At 49.3% G+C, this 22,876-nt stretch overlaps 1 protein-coding gene across 10 annotated transcripts in view; it reads left to right on the top strand.

The window, feature by feature from the left end:
* The window catches only part of GPR161 (G protein-coupled receptor 161), a 62,656-nt gene that overhangs the window by 3,451 nt on the left and 36,329 nt on the right, over nt 1-22,876 (top strand). The window contains exon 1 of one of the 10 annotated variants that reach the window (XM_058700383.1): nt 13,336-13,568. The exons of 7 other annotated variants lie outside the window; for them this stretch is intronic. The gene's annotated coding sequence lies outside the window, so the exon portion shown is untranslated. Of the gene's footprint in view, nt 1-13,335; nt 13,569-20,497; nt 20,989-22,876 lie in introns of those variants that run through there. 2 more of the 10 variants (XM_058700385.1, XM_058700382.1) reach the window with 2 other exon arrangements.

Below are 22,876 nucleotides of genomic sequence, written 5' to 3'. Positions count from 1 at the left end.
GCACAATCTGAAGTCAGCCTGCCACTTACAAACCGGCGTCCCTGGGTGAATAATAGAAAGCATATCGGGGCGCCTGGGTGGCTCGGTCGGTTGAGCGTCCGACTTCGGCTCAGGTCACGATCTCGCGGTCCGTGAGTTCGAGCCCCGCGTCGGGCTCTGGGCCGATGGCTCGGAGCCTGGAGCCTGCTTCCGATTCTGTGTCTCCCTCTCTCTCTGCCCCTCCCCTGTTCATGCTCTGTCTCTCTCTGTCTCAAAAATAAATAAAAACGTTAAAAAAAATTTTTTTTTGTAAATAGAAAGCATATCTAGAGTGTGGGAGCTTTTTCATAAACATGAGTCATTATGAAAGATTTTTTAAAATATAGATGTGTATAGGAAAATAAAATATAGGACGTGTATAGGAAAATAAAGTTCCCTCCACTCCCTCTCCTCACCTCAGAGGTAACCACCGCAAATGTATTATTTTCTAGGCCTTCTTCAGGGCCTAAGTATATGCCCCCCGAGTCTGGAAATCCGGGTGAATATGCAGTACATTGTTTATTGATACTTATATATTTTTTTAAGTTTATTTATTTTGAGAGACAGAGAGCAGGAGAGACAGAGAGGGAGAGAGAATCCCAGGCGGGCTCGAGGCAGGGATCGAACTCATGAACTGTGAGACCGTGGCCTGAGCCGAAACCGAGAGTCAGACGCTTAACTGACTGAGCTACCCAGGCACCCCCCCATGTCTGTCCCCGAGTGCAGCGTGAGCCCCCCCCCCCCCCCCCCACTTCCTGGAGGGAGCTCGACCCCTCCCGGCTGGGTCCCGGGCACGCATCGGGGGTTGTACAAGGGGGCTGCGGGCAGCGCTGGAGAAATGGGGCCAGCGGGGAGAAGGGCCTGTCCAAAGCCTCTGGCCGCAGGGCAGGGATGCACCCCGAAGATCTGGTGTACACGGGAGTATTTCTGGATAAAACCTATTCCTACAAGTGAAGCTGGTGAAGGTATGTTACTTTAAACGTTTATTTAAGCAAAATTCCCTTTGTTTATTGGGATCTGGAGATGGTGCAGACAAGAGATTGAATTTATTTTACTAACTTTTAGGTTTACTCGTTTGGGGATGGGTAGTATTTGGGGTACTGTATTTGGGGATAGGTAGTATTTCTAAAGCACGACATTCGGGGCGCCTGGGTGGCGCAGTCTGTTAAGCGTCCGACTTCAGCTCAGGTCACGATCTCGCGGTCCGTGAGTTCGAGCCCCGCGTCGGGCTCTGGGCTGATGGCTCGGAGCCTGGAGCCTGTTTCCGATTCTGTGTCTCCTTCTCTCTCTGCCCCTCCCCCGTTCATGCTCTGTCTCTCTCTGTCCCAAAAATAAAACAAAAAACGTTGAAAAAAAAAATTAAAAAAAAAAAAACAAAAAACAATAAAGCACGACATTCAAAGGGTATAAAAGGGTAGTATGTCCGTCCTATCTCAGCCCTCTCTTTCCCTATTTTGGATATAATGAATTTTGCCAGTTTTTGTGTATTCATCTAGAGTTAGCCTATGCATCTGTAGGCAAATAAAATGTGTCTTGTGTTTTCTCCCTCTAAAAGAAAAAAATACGGTAGCATACAATATACTCTATTCTGCTTATGGTCTTAAAACAAAGCAAAACAAAACCTATGTCTTCGAGATCATTCCGTACCAAAGTTCTGTGCATTTTAGGTTTTCCCAAGCTTACACTGAAAAAAAGCTTAGTCAATTTATACTCCTTCAAACTGCCCATGAAATCCTTTTCAGTTTTTCTGTTGAATTGTTTGTGATCTCATCAGTTTTTGAGGCTGTCTCTAAATCCTGGACTTTCTTTTCTTGTTAATAAATCAGATATTTTGCCTTTTATGTTTTCCTCCCTAGCTTTACTTAACTGTACCTTTGTGCAGAAGTGATGACTTTTTACATGATTGGGTCTGAATCACTTTTCTGTGACCCCCCCCCCCAAGTTTTTTGTTTTGCTTAGGAAGTCCTCTCCAATCGCAAGACTAACTTCTTACGTTTTCTTTTTCCTCTCTGTTCTCTTTGCTTTTTTTTTTTTTTTTCCCTCATTTAACACTATTTTAAAGTATTGTGTCTTTCCTATTCCCTTTTTTTTCAGGTTCCCTCCTCACTGACACCAGGGAAGACAGGGTTTGAATTTGTCTGTGAGCCTCGTTAGCCAATGTGGCATCCCTCTTGTCTTTCGTTTTTAGAGGGATTATTTTCATCGAGCGTGAAGGACGAGCTCTTCACTAGGCGGGGGAAGAGGGAGAATGGGCATTCCGACAGCGGACACGTTTCCGTGCAAAATCAGGGGAGCGAGGTACAGCAGTGGGTATATTTGGAGAACCGTGAGCGAGCGATTCAGGAGGGCCGCAGTGGAGGGCGTGTCCATGATACGTTCTGCAGGTGGCCCAGCTTGGCATGGTGTGACCAGGCTGGTTAGGAGTCAGCCGGTCCAGCAACACTGGAGGGTGGGAAGGAGATGAGATAGAAATGTCCGGTAGTCATCGAGGGCAAAGATAGCGAGGCCCTGGGCCGGGGTAATGACAGTGGCCGATGAAGTTGTGAGTCAGAATTTAGGGAGGCACTACGTGTCCGTGACGGGGAACGGAAGTGACCAGCACGCGTTGCTTTACATACGACATTTCACCGACACCTAGCAAGCCCGTATGAAAGAAGATCCAAGGCTCAGAAATGTTCATGAATCTCCCCCAGGTCCCGTGGCTCATGTCAGTCGGGGCCTTAGCCCCATCAGGACTACCTAGCAAGAGTACTCTCTGATGCCCTGGGTTTCTGTCTTGAGTGCTTGGGGTGGGTGGTGATGTTTTTTCTAGGGTAGTGAAAAACACGAGGAATAGCATATGGAGGTGGTAGAAACGGTAGGAGCAGAGAGGACAAATTCCATTTTGCACATGTTCTAGCTGAGGTGCCTGGGTGTGGCAGGAAGGGAGTACGGGAGGAAACACCTACTAGGCGGGTGGATATGAATCTGGAGCTCTGAAGAGCGATATAGATGGAGATTTCGGAGTCATCCCTGTTTACGGGGGTATAGAGAGCGCGTACAGAGAGAGAGGAGGTCTCAGGCGGGACTCTTCCTTCTACAAGTGGTGGAAAATCCAGTTCACACTGGCTTAAGCAGAAAGGAAAGTTATTGGCTCACATCACCAAAAAGCTCAAGAGTGGGGGCGCCTGGGTGGCTCAGTTGGTCGAGCATCTGGCCCTTGATTTTGGCGCAGGTCATGATCCCGGGGTTGTGGGATTGAGCCCCATGTCGGGCTCCCTGCCAAGCGTGGAGTCTGCTTCGGGTTCTGTCTCTCTCTCTGTCCTTCCCTGCCCTCAAAACAAACAAACAAACAAACTTAAAAAAAGCTCCAGAGTGTATCTGACTTCAGGCCTGGGTTCCAGGTTCAAATGATTTCATCAGGACTCACTTTCTTACCTGCTCTGGTCTCAGGCTCCCCGCTCACGATGGCTAGGGGGTGATGCCAGTGCGAATCCCGCGGGAGAGGGGAGCTGTCTGTCTCCCAGCTACCCCACCACCAGGCCCGTACGTCTCACAAACTGAGTCGTAAAGTGGGTCAGAGGGGTTTGGAATGTGCTGATGGGCGAGGCATAAATCATGTGTCACGTCCATGAAGACACATGAACTCCGGGTCTGGAAAGGGTGACTCTGCAGAGGAAACTCAGGGGCAACCCCCGGAGCAAAGGGAGCAGTTGATTTCCTCTGCAGACGGAGAGGGAGTGGCCCCTGGGCAGTAGTAGTGACACGGGCAGAGCGACTGCAGGTCAGTAAGCCTGGAAAGGAATAGAAGGAGGGAGAAGCAGGAGAGAGCAGCAGCGGGGGGAGGGGGGTGTCTCAGAGGAAAATGACTTAGTCGAAGGCATCAGGTGCTGGGGGAGTTCAAGGAAGGACCCGTTGGATTTGGCGAGGAGGTCATCCTTGTCCAAAGCAAGACAGTCATTTATTTTTATGTTTTATTTTTATTTTTGAGACAGAGAGACAGAGCATGAGTGGGGGAGGGGAGAGAGAGAGAGAGAGAGACACAGACTCTGAAGCAGGCTCCAGGCTCTGAGCTGTCAGCACAGAGCCCAAGCAGGCTCGAACTCCAGAATGGCGAGATCATGACCTAGGCGGAAGTCAAGACGCTCAACTGACTGACTGAGCCACCCAGGCGCCCCAAGACAGTCATTTATGTTACACTTGACTGCGCCTGCCCTCTAGAGGGTTCCTATTCCTGCCTGTCTCCTGCACTCCCTGCCGAGTCCCGGGACGGCCAGGAAGGGCAGAGGTGTGGTGAGGACAGTCAGGGCATCCGGGCTCTGCCAGTAATTACATACGTGACTGAGCTCTGGTTTCATCGTCTGTAAGATAACACGGCTGTGCCGGGTTGCTCCTGTGGCCGCTCCTAGCTCTGAAAGGTTGGAGATAAACGCATCTGCTCATTTCAGACCGCTTCGTTACCATAGCCCTTGTCCAAGCCTTCACCTGTTACCTGGGCTAACTGGTGTCCCTGCCTCTGCGCTCGCCCTACATCTTTTCTTTACCCTGTAGCAAGAGTGGTCCTTTAAAACAGGTCTGTCACATCCCTCCAGGGGCTTCTGTCACACATGGGCTCTCATCCATAGTCCTCAGCACGGCCACGGAGTCCTCAGTAGTCTGCCCCTTACTGGGTAGTCTGCATGCCTTAAAGTTCGTTCTGCCTCAGGGCCTTTGCACAGGCTCTTCCCTAGCCTGAAATTCCTTTGCACTGTTTTCTGTTCTGATTAGATGTTACCTGGAGAGACTTTCTGACTACCCACTCCCAGCCCACTCACCCATTCCTTCTTCTTTCCCCTGGTAGCTTTCTTCATAGCACCTGGCACCATCTGGAATTATTTTGTATATTCATTGTCTATTTGTTTACTGTTTGTGTCCCCTTCCCTGTGAAGCTCGCACAAAGCTATACCCCACACAAAGCTCCAGGAGAGGAGAGATTTTGGTACCTTGCTCCGTGCTGTGTCCCAGTGCTGTGTCCCAGCTTGGCACAGAGTAGGTATTCAGGAAACCTTCTTAGGGGTGGCTGAGTGAGGGCTGGGAAGGGGGAAGCAGGGAGTGCCCAGGAACCAGCAGCAGCGTGGTAAGGGTGGGAGGGGACATCCTTTATTCAGCAGGGCTATCTGTGACGGCATGTGTCTCAGATATGGTCAGCAGAAAAAAAGGATTCAGAAGTGGTATTACTTTAAAACATGTAAAAATAGGGGCACCTGGGTGGCTCAGTCAGTTCAGAGTCTGACTTCAGCTCAGGTCATGATCTTGCTGTTTCGAGTTCGAGCCCCGCATCGGGCTCTGTGCTACAGCTCGGAGCCCGGATCCTGCTTCGGGTTCGGTGTCTCCCTCTCTCTCTGCCCCTCCCCTGCTCACGCTCTGTCTCCCTCAAAAATAAGTAAACATCAAAAAATTTTTTTACACGTTCAGAAATAACATTCTCAATTTTAGCGGTATGAGTTTAGCTAGTGTGCTGGGCTCCGGGAGGATTACGAATAAAACAAATGATCGAGAGTAAAAACCAATTAACATGATACCATTGTTTCTCTTGTGATAGAAGTAATCTTACCCTTATTCCCTGCATAGTTTTCATCTCTTCTTCTTGGAGCGCACATGCACACGCGCGTGTGTGTGTGTGTGTGTGTGTGCGTGTGTGCGTGCGTTTGTGTGTTTTAGGGAGAGAGTTGTTTTATTTTCCTTCGATCTGTTCGTCAAGTACATGCAGTAAACCCAAAGTACTGCGGTGGAACAGGATTTCTCAGGCTCCGTGCTGTCGATGTCTTGGGCTGGGTAATTCTTTGTTGTGGGGGCTGCCCTCTGCATCAGGGGGTCTTTAGCAGTGTCCTTGGCCTTACATGCCAGAGCTGTCCCCTGAGATGTGACACCCAAAAATGTCCCTGGGCATTTCCAGAGACTCCTCCCTGGGGTGGGGGGGGGGAGGCAGAGCGCCCTTCCTTTGAGAAACACTGATGTAAAATATTGGGGTAGTGATTGCGTTTGATTGTTACCTAGAGTCTTCTGTGTGGGCATTTTCAGACCTTCCCCAGCCATCCTGACACTCCCTTAAAAAATGAGATTTTCTCTTTCAGGGTAGGGTGCTGTGCATGGAACCTCAGCTGAGGGCCCGCCACCCCGACTCAGCGGGGGCACTCGCATTGCTAGTCACTGAAGCGACTCCGGCTGGGCGGGAGCCCCCCTCCTGCAGTGATGGAGCAGTCAGGTTCAAGTCCTGAAGCCCTGAGCACCGTCCCCGTGGAGCCCCAGCCATTTCCGTTTGCAGTGCGTCCTTTGTCCTGTGTGTCATCCACTTAAGCGGTCAAGTGAAATGTCTTAGGCGGTCCTTAAAATTTGAAGGGGAGAGAAAAGAATGGAGTCTTCCTTTCGTATCTTAAGTAGCTTAAACATTTTTTGAGTTTTATTCCCTGACAGCCAGGCCACTACCTGCTTTCACAGGTTTCCACGTACATTGCTTTTTCCTGGTACGAAATGACCCCCCAGTAAGTCCAGTGACTGTCTGTCACCACACACAGTTACTCACTATATTCCCTATGCTGCACATTACATCTCAGTGACTTACGTCTTCTGTGACTAGAAGTTTGTGCCCCTTAATCCCCTTCGCCTGTTTCGCCGGCCCCTCCAGCCTCCCCGCCCTGCTAGCCCACGGTTTCCCGTCTGAGTCTGTTTCTGCTTCGTGGGTGTGTGTTGTTTTGCTTTTAGATTGCACGTAGAAGTGAAGTTCTGTGACCTTTTCTTTCTCTGACTTAGTTCATGTAGTGTAATGCCCTCTGCGTCCATCCATGTTGTCTCAAACGGCAAGATGTCATTCTTTTTTACGGCGGAGCACTCTTCCGTTATTTCTGTATGTGCTGTGTCTTCCTTACCCCATTCATCGGTGGGTGGCCGCTTGGGCGCTTCTGTATCTTGCCTCTTGCAAATAATGCTACAGTCAACGTAAAGGTGCACAGTTCTCTTTGAATTGGTGTTTCCGTCTTCTTCAGGTAAATGCCTTCAGGAATTGCTGGATCGTGTAGTAGTGCGATTTTTATCTTTTGAGGACCCCCCCCCCCTCCCGCCGCCCCATACTGTTTTCCATAGTGGCCGCATCAGTTTATATTCCCACCAACAGGGTGCGAGGTTTCCCGTATTTCCACATTCCTCGCCAGCGCCTGTTTTTGTCTTCTTGATAACTAACCGTTCTGACGGGCGTGAGGTGATCGCTCCTTGTGGTTTTGATTTGCTCTGATGCTGAGTGACGCTGAACATCTTTTCACGTGCCTCTTGCCGTCCGGATGTCATCTGCAGAATAATGTCTGCTCCAGTCCTTTGCCCGTTTTGTAATCAGGCTGTTTGGTTTTTTGACGTTAAGCTGTGTCTGTGTATTTCGGATATGAAGCCCTTAATGATTTGCAACTAGAATTGCTGTGCGTTGCCTTGTTGATGGTTTCCTTCCCTGTGCAGAAGCTTTTTAGTGTGGTGTAGCCCCATGTAGTTAACTTTAGTTGTTCTTGGCCTGAGGTGACTGCTTTAGGAAGATACTGCTTATTACATGTAGGGGATGAATCACTGGATTCTACTCCTGAAATCGTTATTGCACTATATGCTAACTAACTTGGATATAAATTAAAAAATTAATAAATTATGGGGCGCCTGAGTGGCTCAGCCGGTTGAGCGTCCGACTTCGTTCGGCTCACGCCATGATCTCACGGTTCATGAGTTCCAGCCCCTGAGTCGGGCTCTGGGCTGACAGCTCAGAGCCTGGAGCCCGCGTCAGATTCTGTGTCTCCCTCTGTCTGCCCCTCCGCTGTTTGCACTCTGTCTCTCGCATTGTCTCAAAAGTAAATAAACATTAAAAAAAAAAAATTAAAAAAAAAAAGATACTGCTTAGACTAGCGTGAAAGAACTTACTGCCTGTGTTTCCTTCTAAGAGTTTTACGTTTCAGTTTTAGGTTTCGGTTCTTACATTTATGTCCTTAATCCATTGGGTCCATTTTAGGATTCGTTGTTTTAGTTCTGTGAAAGATGACATTGCTTTTTTTTTTTCCCTGTGGTATTTTGATGGAGATTGCATTGAATCTCTAGATTGTTTGGGTGGCATGGATGTTTTAACAGTGTTAATTCTTCTAGTCCGTGAGCTTGGTACATCTCTACATTTATTTGTGTCATCTGAAGATGATTCTTTCATCAGTGTTAATTGTTTTTGGGGTAAAGGTCTTTCAGCTCCTTGGTTAAATTTATTCTGACGTATTTTATTGTTTTTGATGCAGTTATAAATGGGATTTTGTTTTTAAATGTTGTATTTATTTTTGAGAGAGAGAGAGAGTGCAAGCAGGGGAGGGGCAGAGGGAGAGAGGGAGACCCAGAATCCAAAGCAGGCTCCAGGCTCTGAGCTGTCAGCACAGAGCCCGACGCGGGGCTCGAACTCACGAACCGCAAGATCATGACCCGGGCCGAAGTCGGACGCTCAACCGACTTGAGCCACTCAGGCGCCCCTAAATGGGATTTTTTTTTTTAATTTCCCTTTTTGATAGCTCATTATTAGTGTATAGAAATGCACCTGACTTCTGTATGTTAATTTGTATCCTGCGAATTTACTGAATTTATTAGTTTTAATAGTTTTTTGGTGGAGGGGTGCCTGGGTGGCTCAGTCAGTTAAGCATCTGACTTTGGCTCAGGTCAGGATCTCATGGTTTGTGAATTCCAAGGCCCGCATCAGGCTCTGCGCTGATAGCTCAGAGCCTGCTTGGGTTTCTCTCTCTCTCCCTCTCTCTGCCCTTCCCTGACTTGTGCTTTCTCTCTCTTTCTCAAAATAAATAAATAAACTTAAAAAAATATTTTTTTTGGTGGAGTCTTAAGAGCTTTCTATATATAGTATCACGTCATCTGCCAATAGTGAGTTTTACCTTTTCCTTTTCAATTTGAATGCCTTTTATTTCTTTCCGTTGCCTAGCTGCTGTGGCTAGGTCATACATTCCTCTGGACGATCACATAAAGTAGGTTAATTCTACTGTCTCTTTCCTCATGGAGAATTTCAGGCTCAGAGAGGTTAGGAGACATGCACATGGTCATGTGAAATTCAGACCTAGGTTTCGTCAGGATTCCAGAAACGATTTTTTCTACTGAATATCAGATCGAAGTAGATATTAAAGAGTAGGGGGCATATAAAATATTTTCTCCCACATGCAAAGTGCTGTCGGGAATACAAAGGGGAAACTGAAGAAGAATTAATAAGCTGCCTGGAGGAGGAAGTCTCCTTACCTAAAATGAAAACGCGTGCAAAGACATGCATGTCTGAGAGGATAACGAACGTGTAAAAGGAAAACTTGACATGGTAAGAGGTAGGAAGGGTCACTGTGAGGGTGGAATGTTCCAGAAAGGTTTTTTCAGAATTTTGCTCTTGATGTAGATGGACCTTGAGCTAGATGTTATTCACGTAGGTGGCAGTGAGGAGGTCAGGGGCCTGGAATGGGTTATCGTAGTGATCTCCAAGCTTTTCCAGGGTGCGTGGATCCACCTCCCCTGCCCCCCACCTAAAAAAAAAAAAAAAAGTTTATTATTTTGAGAGAGAGGGAGAGAGAATCCCACCCGACCCAGGGCTTGATCCCAAGAACTGTGAGATCTTGACCTGAGCTGAAATCAAGAGTCAGACGCCTGAGCCACCCAGGAGCCCCGATCTGCCTCCCCTTTTACTATCACTTCAGCTGGAGAACACGTGTTGCTTCAGATACAAAAAGTTGCTTTGAATCAATAACTATGTGAAAACGAATTTTAATTGTATTGACCACAGTAGCACCTATAGACATTTGAAGCATAATAGTTCACGTGTGTGCGAGACATTATTTATTTGGTCCACAGTTAACTGCCACCTGCAGTTTGGGAATTCATGACTTAGAGGATGTGTGATAGGATAGTTTATAGAGGAAATAAAAGTTAAAGAATCAAGGTAGCCAAGAACAAGTAACACTCTGCCTTGTTTTACAGGCCTGTGCAGATATCTTCTGCACATGTACCTGTAGTCTCTTCAAAAGGTTCTTACTTTCTAAGCTTGGCCTTTTGGAAATTGTTAGACATCCAGTATACATTTAACTGCTATATCCAGCGTTCCGGTGGCATAAAATTCAGTGGGGCTCAACAACCTTAGCTTTTAAATTCAGCAGTTTCCCTCTTACTACTTAAAAAATACTAAAATTAGATACTGAGCTCTGAGCTGTTTCAGGGGTCCCTGTTTTTCTGGAACATGCTACAGTTACCTAAGCCGTATACATACAGTTCTTACGTTACTTACATCGTAGAGTGTTGAGAAGTAGAAAATCACCTGTCCCCAAAGGCACAGGAGGAAATGACGTATATGTATGGGGAGGGTCAGAGAGAGGGAGACACAGAATCTGAAACAGGCTCCAGGCTCTGAGCCGTCAGCACAGAGCCCGACGCGGGGCTCAAACTCACGGACCGCGAGATCATGACCTGAGCCGAAGTCGGCCGCTCAACCGACTGAGCCACCCAGGCGCCCCTGGAAGAGAACTTTTTAGCGGAGGCCCTCTCTTCCTACTGCTTAGAGTCTTTGATTCTGTATAGAGTTATCACGGAAAAGGGCGAACGAGTTAGGATCACTGTGGGGTGGAGGGGAAGGGGACGGGGCAGGTGGGAGAAGACGACGGACAGATGGACAAAGACCCCACGGCACCAGTTCTTACCAGCAATCGGATTGCACCGTAACATTCACGCACAGCAGGGTTTGCCTTCCTCTACGTCGCTCTTCTCACCTTTGACCTACGTGTCAAGTTAGCGTTCCTCTACGTGGCATGCAGGGGAGACTGTACTACAAGGACTTAACCAAAAAGTGGTTGACTGGCATGCCTGGGCACGGAGGCCTCGCAGTTCGGTATGTGATTTGGGCCACAAACTGATTGCATTGGGACTTCCGGCTACCTGGTCAGAAGGCGGCTGCCTCACTTGTGAGCATCGGGTTTGAGTTCCAGTCGGGAGGGAGGGGAAAGGAGAAAGGGCGGGAGCCATAGCTGGGTCTGTCCCCCAGGAAGTGGATAGCCTTTGGCCACGTTGTAGACATTTGTTGATTGAAACTGGGTCTGATGGCCGCTCAGGCTCTGTATAGGGAGTCTGTTTTCGTGGGCACGTTTAGTGCCCCGTATCAAGTGAGAGTTGTGTTGAGAGGGGAAAGGGGGTATCGACTGGATAATGAATAGTGGCTGCTGTGTCTACAGAGCCAGAAATGCCTGCTGTGCCAGGATGCCCAGTGTCCCGTGGCTCATTCATATATTCAGTTATTTATCACGTATATTGTGTACCTGTTCGTTGTCAGTCACTGTTCTGGATGCCAGTGAAGAAATTTGTAGGCCAGAATTCCTTGCACTCATGGAGCATACAGTTTCGTGGGAGAGAAAGGCATTAACAGATTAACGAGTATGTACATGTGCACTAAGGAGAAAAAGTAAGGAAGAGAATGGGGCCACAGAGTATGGGAGAGGGGTATGAAAGGTAGTGTGGGGGTGGGAATGCCATGCCAAAAAGGTGATTTAAGTTAAGACTTCGAGTGGGAGAGCAACCTACAAAGAACTCTGGGCTGAGGGCATTCCGGGCATAGGAAGCAGCAAGTACAAAGGCCCTGAGGTAGATGCATGCTTGATGTGTCTGTGAAATAGACAGATGTGTCTGTGAAATAGACAGATGTGTCTGTGAAATAGGAAGCCAGTGTGGTTGGAGTGGGTGTAAAAAGCGATTTTTATTATGAGGTTGGAGCAGTAAGGGAGAGCCAGATCACGTAGGAAACTGCGGGGCCTGTTCTCAGTGATCTGGGGATCCTTTTTGGCGTTCTGAGTAAAGCCGTGGCTTGCTCATTTGTTCTGACCTCTGTTTGAACAGGCTCATCTGGGGACTGTGTTGAGAATGGGGGCAGTGGCAGACACAGGTAGGCCAGCGAGGAAGCTATTTTAGTAATCCCGAGAAGATACAACAAAGCCTGGGCCGGAGTGATGGTAGCAGAGATAGTCAGACATAGTTGAATTCTAGAAACATTTCAAAATTAGAGCCCGTAGATTTGTTCATGAACCAGATAGGAGAAGCGAGAGAAGGTGAGGAGTCAGGAGTGACTCCCAGGTTTAGGGCCTGGGAGGATGGGGGAACCATAACAGGAGATGAGGAAGAATGTGGAACGGGCAGTTCTGAGAGATCTGAAGTCCGGTTTTGGACGTGCTCGGCTTGCCATGCCCGTGACGTCCGACTGGAGCTGTCGAGTAGCCAGTTGGGTGTATTGAGTCGGGAGTGGCATTGGCGCCTCTCTGCCTGAGCAGGGGATCGTGACCAGACCTTTGGCCCAGCACAGCCACCTCTGGCCGCAGCGTCAGGTAAGAGGAGCAGCCTCGGGTGTCCTGACCTGGGGTGACCCAGCTTCGCCTCCCGGAGCTGCCGGGATCCCAGCTCCAGGCAGGGTGGCCGTGGGCCAGTGCTGTGGAGGTTTTCCCGAGCCTGCCCTGGAAAAGCTGGCGTGTCTGCCCTTGTCGCCCCCCCCCCCCCGCCCCCCGGGGGAATCTGTGGTGCAGGCGGGGGTGGCCGGTGGCCTGGCAGAGGAGAGACAGCTGCCTTGTGTACAGCTGGGCGTCTCTCTGGTCGGGTCGTGCTCCACCTTCAGGCTGCTGAATGTTTTGCCCAGAGCTGTGATGAAACCGCTGCTGCTTCCTCTCCCTAAAGCGCTTTTCTCTCGGGACCTAGGACTCTCCCCTGGTGAGTTGTCTTCGTCGCGGCTTCAACTGGTTGTTGGCCAACTTTCCGGGAGGCTGCGATGGACCGTCCCCCGTCCGTGTTGACCGGGAGATGCTGGCGGCGTTCGGGGTTGCCGACGGCGGCCTGGGAGGGAGGCCAGTGGCCCTTTGAAAGAACTCAGCTGACAGTGTGTGGCTCCGAGTCCAAGTTGGCTTAGTACGCGGTGTGCCTCACAGTCTCCAACGTGTGCAACCCAAACGGCCGCAGAGGAGTCTGAGGAGCACGAAGCTGAGTTTTGTTTCACCGTGTGCTCTGGGGAGGGTGCAGCGCGACGGGCGCGTGCCTTTAGTGCATCCGGCCGCGGACGTGGCCGCCGGGGCGAGGAGCTCGTGAGGAGTCACCCGCCCACGCCCCACACGGCCCACGCCCCCTGCTGCCTGGAGGTTACTCTGGACGCCGCCTACGGCCCTCCTCCTTGTCACCGTCATCATCACCGGCTGAAGATAGCCGCTGCCTCCTTCGCTTCGTGACTCTCCACACCCTGTGGGGAGAGGAGTTCAAGAGAAGCAACCCCGATAAATAGGTTCTTCCCTGTCTTTATTGTGCTAAGTACCTCTCCTGTGCACGTGCCGTCGTGGCCGTTTTCAAGTGCGCGATTGAGCGGTATGGACTGCCATCACGTTGGGCACCCGTTCCTGCCACCCAGGAGCGTCCCCAGAACGCTCCTCATCTTGTAAAACTAACCCCATTCACCAGCTTCCTCCCTCCCCCTGGCTCCTGGCATCCGCCATTCTGCCTTCTGGCTGTAATTTCGACTACTGCGAGCACCTCGTGTAAGTGGAACCATGCGTATTTGCCCTTGCGTGACTGACTGGCTTATTTCACTCAGCATAGGGCCCTCCAGGTTCCCCCGTGCGGGAGCCTGTGTCAGAGCCTCCTTCTGGAGGCTAACAGTCCATCATGTGGGTATACCGTGGGTTGCTTGTCAAGTCATCAGTCAGGGCCGACTTGGGCTGCTTCACATTTTAGCTGGTGTGCATCATGCTGCTAGGAACACGGGTGTACGAGTATCTCTTAGAGACCTTGCTTTTTTGATTTTTTATTTTTTTTTTAACATTTATTTATTTTTGAGAAGAGAGAGACAGAGCATATGCGGGGGAGGAGAGAGAAAGAAGGAGACACAGAATCGGAAACGGGCTCCAGGCTCCGAGCCGTCAGCCCAGCGCCCGACGCGGGGCTCGAACCCACGGACCGCGAGATCGTGACCTGAGCCGAAGTCGGCCGCCCAACCGCCTGAGCCGCCCGGGCGCCCCTATCATTTTACATTCCCACCAGTGGTGCAGAAGGGCTCTAATTTCCCCATGTCCTCACCCAGACTTGTTATTTTCTGTTTTTGTTTTTGTTTTTTTTCCTCTTACAGTAGCCATTTTATGAGTATGAGATGGTATCTCCTTGTAGTTTTATTTACTCTTCCTGATGCTCAGTGATGCTGAGCATCTTTCATGTGCCCGTCGGCCATTTGTATATCTTCTTTGGACATGGGATGTTTTTGGTTGTGGCTGAATTTTAGGAGTCCTTAATATAGTCTAGATATTAATCCCTAATCAGATACGTGATTTGCGAATGTTTTGTCTCATTCTGTGGGTTGCCTTTTTATTCTGTGGACAGAATCCTTGGATGTACAGATTTTTAAATCTTCATGAAGTCCAGTTTGTCTGTTTTTTTCTTTCTGCCTGTGCCTTTGATGTCGCATCTGAGAAATCATCGCCAAATTCCATGTCGTGACTTGGTATATTTTTTGTTTGCTCTTTAGGCTTCAGTCTCCCGCTGCCCCATTTACCTGTTTGTTTCCTTTCCTCTTTCAATAAAGTTATTAGACCAGTAGATCAGGAACATATCTTAGATTTAGTACATCTTTATTCATCCATACCACAAATGGGGAGAGCATTCCGTGTAGAGGACAGGCAGAAGCAAAGAGGATGGAAAACGAGAGCACACAGCATAGCTGGCTGGCACGGAAGGCCCGTGAAGGGGTTGGTGGGTCAGAAATCTGGAATGTAGATGAGGCCACGCCATGCCGAAGCTTCTCCTGGGCTAAGTGGATGGATGGAAGGCAGACGGTAGTCTCACAGCCACAGGACCAAGTTTACTACTTATTGTTCTCTTGAACTAGGCCCTTAACCTTTCTGAGCCTCAGTTTCCCCGTTTTATCTATTTAACAAACACTGATGTGGTTCCAGACGCTATTCTGAGCACCGTACAAGTATGAACTCATTGACTTCTCCCACCAACCTTGTGAGGCAGGTGCCTGAGCAAGAGTATTATCCCCATTTTACAGAAGGGGAAGCCGGTGCCCAGAGAGTTTAAGTAACATGTCAAGGTCACGGAGCCAGTAAGCAGTGGAGCTGGGATTTGAACCCAGGCCCTCTAGTTCCAGAGTTCATGCTTTTAACCATATGTTTCACTGCCTCTCTGAAATGGGGAGAAGAGTAATTCCTCCCTCTAAAAGTTACCCAGGAGATCTGATGAGATGATGCAGGTGAGGACACATTGTATGTTGCACAGGGTTTTGCAAACACTGTTTATTATTAGCTAAAAATAATCAAGCAACACTCTGGAAATGGATGTGATTCTCAAGCGTATTGGGAGAAAGGGACGGATCAAGGACCAAGCCTCGGGGAAGGTCTGTGCTGAGGAACAAGAAATTGGTTTTGGAAAGACATCAGGCAGACTCACTGTTGACCCCTGTGGACAGGATCACAGTCGGTGAAGAACCCCAGCTCCAGCCTTCCAGTCTCTACAGACGGCTGTTGTGAAGGACAGTGAGGCACTCAGGGGGATAATGTCCATGCAGAGGGGACCAAAGCCAGGTCTTTCCCGCTGGCAAACCAAGAGCTCGGTCGGGGACTGAGAACGTAAGGTCGTTTGGGGTTCTGACTGTAGCTTTTTTTTTCCCCCTTCTGCTGGTGCAGAAAAAGTGCTCGTGCATTTTCCCAAGCAGACCACAGCTCAGGCCTGCTTTACATGCGAAGTGAGAGATGTTGAACCAGGACATTCCTGGGTTTGGGGTGCCCTTGTGGGGACAAGGGCCGAGTGCCCTGTGCGTGGTAATAAGACTCTGGGCTGGCTGTGCGGGCATCCCTGTCCCCACAGAGGCCAAGTTGCTGCACCTGCCGTGTTCGGGACACTTTTCATGTGAGTGCCAGGGAGGGGAGGAGGAGACCCCGGGATCTTGTGATCTCTTTCTGGCTCTCAGCGAGGTGTGTGGTCTGGTTTATAGGTTGGAGGGGTGGGGGCTTACTGTCTATCTCAGTTACTTTGTGCACCGCAAGGTAGTTATTAGAACCTTCTTCCCGTCTCCCCCTCCGGCTGGTGATTGATGTGTAAAAAGCGCTGGGAGGTGCTGATCTGAAGAGCCCCTGAGAGAGCTGCCGAAATAGCACGACAGTGACCTCGCCTGGGCTTGTTTGAAGTGGTGTTTAGGAAATACTCCTTTGTTGTTGTTTTTTAAAAAATTTTTTGATGTTTGTTTATTTCTGAGAGAGAAACAGAGCGTGGGCGGGGGAGGGGCAGAGAGGGAGGGAGACACGGCATCCGAAGCCGGCTCCGAGCTCTGAGCCGTCAGCACCGACCCCGACGCGGGGGCTCGAACTCGCAACCCGTGTGCTCGTGACCCGAGCCGGAGTTGGGCGCTCAATCCACTGAGCGCCCCCGGTGCCCCAGCATTGAATTTCTTTAGGAGAGGGCATCTGGCGGTCCCAGCTTCCAGGCTGCTCAGGCTCTTCATAAAGGTGGGTGGCTGTGGAGGAGAGCGGGAACCACTCCCGCTCGGGTATATTTAAGAATGTCAGAAGAGAACCTTCTGCCTTATGCTGAAAGAAACTGTCTTTCTAGAGAAGACTTCTGGGGAGGACGGATGTGTCTTGTCATGTCCAGCAGCCCCTTGTTAGACAGGTGTCAAGAGAACTGCCACCTTCCGATCACCATGGTCTCCCAGCACCCACCTGAGCCTGGGCCCGTTGTCTCTGGGCTCTCGGGCGTCCCTTTGGTGGCCTCACTTCTAAGTGGCGCTGGGGGGGGGGGGCAGAGAAGGCCTCCCTTTCTTTGTAGCGGCTTGTGGACTGGGCCACGGATCTCCTGATCCCAAAGAGGCGGCACGCTGGGGGTGCCCTGCGACAGTCCACGGCACCGGTGGCCGCGGGGCTGCAGCAGGAAGGAAAGGATAAGGTGTTAAGAAGGAGGCTGAGGTAGGCAAAGCTGTGCCCGAGGAGTCGGCCTAACCTTGAAGAAGAGAAGGTCCCTGGTACCGATGTCCGAAAAGGTGGGGGTCTTGCCATTTTGTGTGCGGATCGTGGCGGATCAGAGTATTAGTTGGGATTCTCGAAGTTGCAGGTGTCAGAAACCCAGCCCACTTAGCCTCACAGGAGGAGAAAGGGCACCTGGGAGAAGGAGAGGATTCGGAATCTCAGGTTACTGGGCCAGCACGCGTGGCCGGGCTCACGGCGTTCTCTCCCCCCCTTCCCCGTGCCTCCCTCTCTTGCTGTCATTCCCTCAGCTCTGCTCACGGTGCCACACGCGGCCGCCACCGCAGCCACCCCGGCCCGCGTCCCGTCAGCCTCCCAACCCGTGGGAGCGAGTCTGTCCTTGAGCTGTTCCAGCCAGAGTCCTGGGGCACGTGGCCGTGGCCAAAACGTGCAGGAAGGGTCCTTTCCCACAGTGAAATCAGCAGGCTCCTCGGGGGCTCCCACGAGCGCACGGCCAGACCTCGCTCGTCCACATGCTCCTCCGGGCGCTTGGTAGAAATCGGCGGAAACTCGCCCGGACCTCGCCGTAACCGTGAGGAAAGATCGTCTTCTTACAGATGAGGAACGGAAGTCGACTGAGCTCATGGGCCTAAGAAGTAGAGTTGCTGGGCTTCAAACCCAGGCAGTTTGGCTTAGTGTCTATACACTTAACCCCCAGGCCACGTCGTCTTTTTCTGGCAAGTTCAGGGCGACTGCAGTCTGGGCAGGAAGGACGCCCACTGCAAGTTGATGAAAATCAGAGTTCTAGGTAAGAATCTGAGGGGAGACCGTCAACCTCCTAACTTGCACTGGGGCGCCTGGGTGGCTCAGTCGGTTGGGCATCCGACTTCGGCTCAGGTCATGATCTCACTGCTCATGAGTTCGAGCCCCGCGTCGGGCTCTGTGCTGACAGCTCACAGAGCCTGGAGCCCGCTTCGGATTCCGTCTCCATCTCTCTGCCCCTCCCCTGCTCTCACTCTCTCTCTCTCTAATATAAAAAATAAAACATAAAAAAATTTAAATATCCAAATTTGCACAAACAAGAGAGAGAACCCACCCTTACATTGTAGTAATTCTGTTTTTGCAAATCAAGGTACTTCTAGAATTCCTTCGTGGAAATTACCATGCAAACCAGTTTATAAAACACAATAGATACCTGACTCAGTATTCTGTAAGGTTGCCTTGTTGTTGTTTTTTAATATTTTTCACATTTATTTTGAGAGAGAGAGAACGAGTGCGTGCACAAGTGGGGGAAGGGCAGAGAGAGAGGGAGACACAGAATCTGAAGTGGGTTCCAGGCTCCGAGCTGTCAGCACAGAGCCCGACGTGGGGCTCCAACCCGTGAGCAGTGAGATCATGACCTGAGCCGAAGTCGGACAGTTAACCGACTGAGCCACCCAGATTTGGTTGCCTTGTGTTTAAAAAAAAAAAAATTTTTTTTTTTTTTTTTTTTTAGTGTTTATTTATTATTGACAGAGAGAGAGAGAGACAGAGCGTGAGTAGGAGAGGGGCAGGGAGATAGAGGGAGACACAGAATCCAAAACAGGCTCCAGGCTCTGAGCTGTCAGCACAGAGCCCGGGGGGGGCTCGAACTCACAGACGGCGAGATCATGACCTGAGCTGAAGTCGGGACGCTCAACCGACTGAGCCACCCAGGCGCCCCTTGGTTGCCTGTTTTTTAAGCCAAAATGATACTGATCGCTCACTTCAGTGTCAAGATCTGGCTTTGAATGACCCGAAGCCGTTGCCAGCAGTCTAGTCCAGCAGGCCGTTCACCGTCCCTGGGAATGGCCAAGAGGACCGAGGCGGTTCGGAAGGGCCGTGCCGCACTGAGCCACGGCGGAGGAGACAGGTGAGCCTTCCCTGGTGACCCGAGAGGGCGAGCTCTCAGCCCGGAGTAACCTCTGACAGGTTTGATAGAACCCCAGTCACGTGATGCTCGGGCTGTCTCTGGGAGTCGCAGCACAGGGCAGGACCCAGGGAGTGTGGGAGTGCTGATGCCCCTGTGGGTCTGGCGGCAGAGGGGCCCGCAGAGCCGAAATGTGAGTCACGCGCGCATTTCCTTCCATTCCATGGGCCCCGGCTTGTCAGGCCCTGGGTAAGCCGGCCGCCTGCCAGGACGCCCTCTCTCTGGGTCGTGAAAGGTGCCCCCCTGGGAGATTTGCCGGGGCTTGTGCCTCCCCACTGAGTCTTGGGCCCCGCAGCCCTTCTCTGGGCCTCTGGTTCACTAGTGAGCCAGCCTGGGGCCACTGGGGGGGGGGGGAACAAGGGCAAGTGGAACTTCATTCGCTTTTTCCCTTCTCTTTTGGATCGGAACTTTTGCGTCCTGTTTTTATGCTCTTAGCGGTTACCTTCGCACTGTTGGCACTCGTATTTGCCCTCACGATAACAGAACTTCAGCAGCTAGTCATTCGTGTACCGATAATGATTGAGTTTCCCTACCGTGTGCCAGGCACTTGTCCGGGTGCTGGGGAGACAGCCGGAACCAAAATTTCTGCCCCGAGTACCTACCCACCTGGACTATTTCTACTCTAACCATGCCTTTAGGAGCTTCCATTTTGCTTTGTATTTTCATTTCAGCCTGTTTTCAAAAGCTCCCAAATTAGCTGTTTGTATAAGATTTATTGTTGCCGTTTGACTTTTTAAATTAAAAAAAAAATTTTTTTTTTCAGTTGTTATTTAGATTTAGCCGTATAGTTACCAGTTTCTTTTCTAACAGTTAGTTGCTTCTTGCGCCCTGCCCCTTAGTTTTGGATTTGGGTTCCTTCATGAAATGTGTCTTTAAGTGGATCTTTCAGTCAGGGACTGTTAGTAAACATTCAGGTTTTGTTTGCTTCAAAGTAGATTGTGCCCTCTCTTGAATGATAATGTAGAACTTTAGCGCAAGAGTTCTTTTCCTCAGCACTTGACAGAGCGTTTCGTGGTTTTCTGGCCTCTATTTTCTGTTTTCTTCAAAAGAAGAGGCTGCTGTTTATCTAGTTGGTACTTCTTTAAATTTTTTTAATGTTTATTTTTGAGAGAGAGAGAGAGAGAGAGAGAGACCAAATGCAAGCAGGGGAGGGACAGAGGGAGAGAGGGAGACACAGAATCCGAAACAGGCTCTAGGCTCTGAGCTGTCCGCACAGAGCCGGACTTAGGACCCGAACTCTGGAACAGCGAGATCATGATCCTAGCCGAAGTTGGACGCTTAACAGACTGAGTCACGCAGGTGCCCCTAATTGTTACTTCTTTATAGAAAAATTTGCTTTTACTGTTTTTCTCTGTATCTTGGTGTTTGACATTTTTCACTGTGATGTGCCTTGTGCAGACTTTTTTCTGATTTACCCTTGGAATTTGATATGCCCTTTCCTTCTGAGGACTCATATGTTTCTTTAACTCTAGAAAATGTTCAGTCATATCTTTAAATACTGTGTAGGTAGACCCAACCCACTGTAAATTGGATGCTTTTGACTCAAGTAACGGAAGCCTCAATGAAAATAGATCTCAAAGTCATTTTAAGAAATGTGTTATTTCACATTAAGTAGATTCAGATACATTATTAAAATGTATATTTCACATAACAAGAGGCCAGGATGCAGTGACTTGAGCATCTGTTAATCCAGCAGCCCAAGGATCCAGCTCTCTGCTGACTTAGCATCTGAGGATGCCAAGATGGCTGCCTTTGCTCTGTCTGTGCTTTCTTTGCCGTTAGGGCCATTAGGAAAAGATTTTTCTTCCCAATGTCTTTGTGAGATCAAAGCAGCTTTTCCTAGATATCCCCTTCTCCACCCTGTTTATCCCCAGACATCTCTTTCCGACTTCTTTGCCAGAATTGCAAGGAGAAAGGACACAGTGATTACTTTAGACTTACCGGGATCTAGCTCCCCAAACTGGGGATGCGATCAACCTTCTGAGTCACTGGGAGAAGGATTGGACACCAAAACGAAGTAAGAGGTCTGCCAGTGAGGAGAAAAACCAGAGTGGTTGTTGGGTAGGCACCCAGCAGTGTTTGCTACCCATGTTCTCGTTAATGTCTCTTGCTGCCACTTGTGTTGAACATATGTTGTATCTTTTTATCCTGTCCTTCATGAATCTTGACTTTTATTTCCTATTTTCAGTTTCTTAATCTTTTAATCGCATTCTGGGTAATTTCCTCAGAGCTGTCTTCCAGTTTACTATCTTTCTCTTTAGCTAAATCTGCTGTGCAGCATGGCCATTGAGTTTTCAATGTTAACAACTAAAATTTTAATTTCTGTAATTTCTGTTTGGTTCTGTTTCATGTCTTATTCTTTCATTATGGTTCTTACCTCTTTTCTTTTTAAAGCTTTTAATTGTGTGTATAGTCTCGTTCATCTTTCTCTATTAATTTAAGTTCTTGGAATGTCAATTCTCCTGTTTTTGTATGTTTGTTTGTTTTGTTGACGCCCCCTCATTGTGAATTGTATGCACTCAGTTTCACTGAGTGTTTATTTTGAGAATGTGGAAATTCACTACAGAGCCATTTTATATTTACTTCTACAGCATTAATTAAAAAAAATTTTTTTTTAACGTTTATTTTATTTTTGAGACAGAGCATGAACGGGGGAGGGTCAGAGAGAGAGGGAGACACAGAATCTGAAACAGGCTACGTGCATATGTAGCTTTGTTAGATGTTGCTACCTTCTCCTCCACTGGGCTTTGCCCTTTTGCACGCAAATCTGGAACAGAGGGGAAAGCCCCCCTCCCTGCAGCCCCACCACCAGAACATGAAAGGAAAGAAATGGTGTCTTTGTGTAGTTTTGTGTGCATTTCTCTTATTTTCATTGCAACTGGGCATCTTTTCGTACGTTTGAGTACGATTGGTCTATCGCCTCCCGTGAACCGTTTCCATCTTTTCACGCCCAGTTTTATTGAGATACAAGTTGACACGTTAACATCGTGTAAGTCTAAGGTATACAACTTGACGATCTGATGGATGTATGTGCTGTGAAATGATGCCCACAAAAGCCTAGTTAACACTGAACTCCTCAGAGAGCTCCATTTGTTTCTGTTTATATCTTTTGCTCACGTTTCTGGTTTTTCACCTTTTCTATTTTTTTGGCATTATTTGTAAATTAGAATGATTAGTCCTTTCTCTGTGACAGAAGTGATATTTTCTCCCAGTTCGTCATGTGTCTAATGACTCGAAGTCTGTTTTCTTTACCACCATGTCATCCCTTGTACAGTTAAGAATAATAAGCTTATGTAGGACTTTGGTTTCGAGACATCAATTAATAATTTACTTGTAAGAGTTAACAAACACCTAGTTGGTTAAGTGTCTGACTTTTGCCCGGGTCACGATCTCACGGTTTGTGAGTTTGAGCCCCAGATCGGGCTCTCTGCTGTCAGCACAGAGCCTGCTTCCCATCCTCTGTCCTCTCTCTCTGCCCCTCCCCTGCTCATGCTTTCTTTATCTCAAAAATAAATAATAAACTTTAAAAAAAAAAAAAGAGTTGGGGTGCCTGGGTGGCTCAGTCGGTTGGGCATCCAACTTTGGCTCAGGTTCATGACCTCATAGTTCATGGGTTCGAGCCCTGCGCTGGGCTCTGTGCTGACACCTCAGAGCCTGGATCCTTCTTCGGATTCTGTGTCTCCTTCTGTCTCTGCCTCTCCTCCCTCCTCTGTCAAAAATGGATAAACATTAAAAAAAAATTTAAAAAAACAAAACAATTATTTGGTGCTGCTCCAGCCAGCAGGCCTCGGGTTTGTGGTTCTGACCCACCGCCGTCAGGCTCACTGAAAAGGGAAGCTTTCTAGCCTGCACTTAGGACTGCTGGAAACAGAAGAAGGGCCCCCTCCCTGTGGCCAGAGGTGTTTGGACAGAGGCGTCGGTCCCGGCGGCTGCGGGGAAGGCTCTGCGC

Source organism: Neofelis nebulosa, chromosome 15 (assembly GCF_028018385.1).
Source record: "Neofelis nebulosa isolate mNeoNeb1 chromosome 15, mNeoNeb1.pri, whole genome shotgun sequence".
Classification (NCBI taxonomy): Eukaryota; Metazoa; Chordata; class Mammalia; order Carnivora; family Felidae; genus Neofelis; species Neofelis nebulosa.
This window is presented reverse-complemented; position numbering and strand designations above follow the sequence as displayed.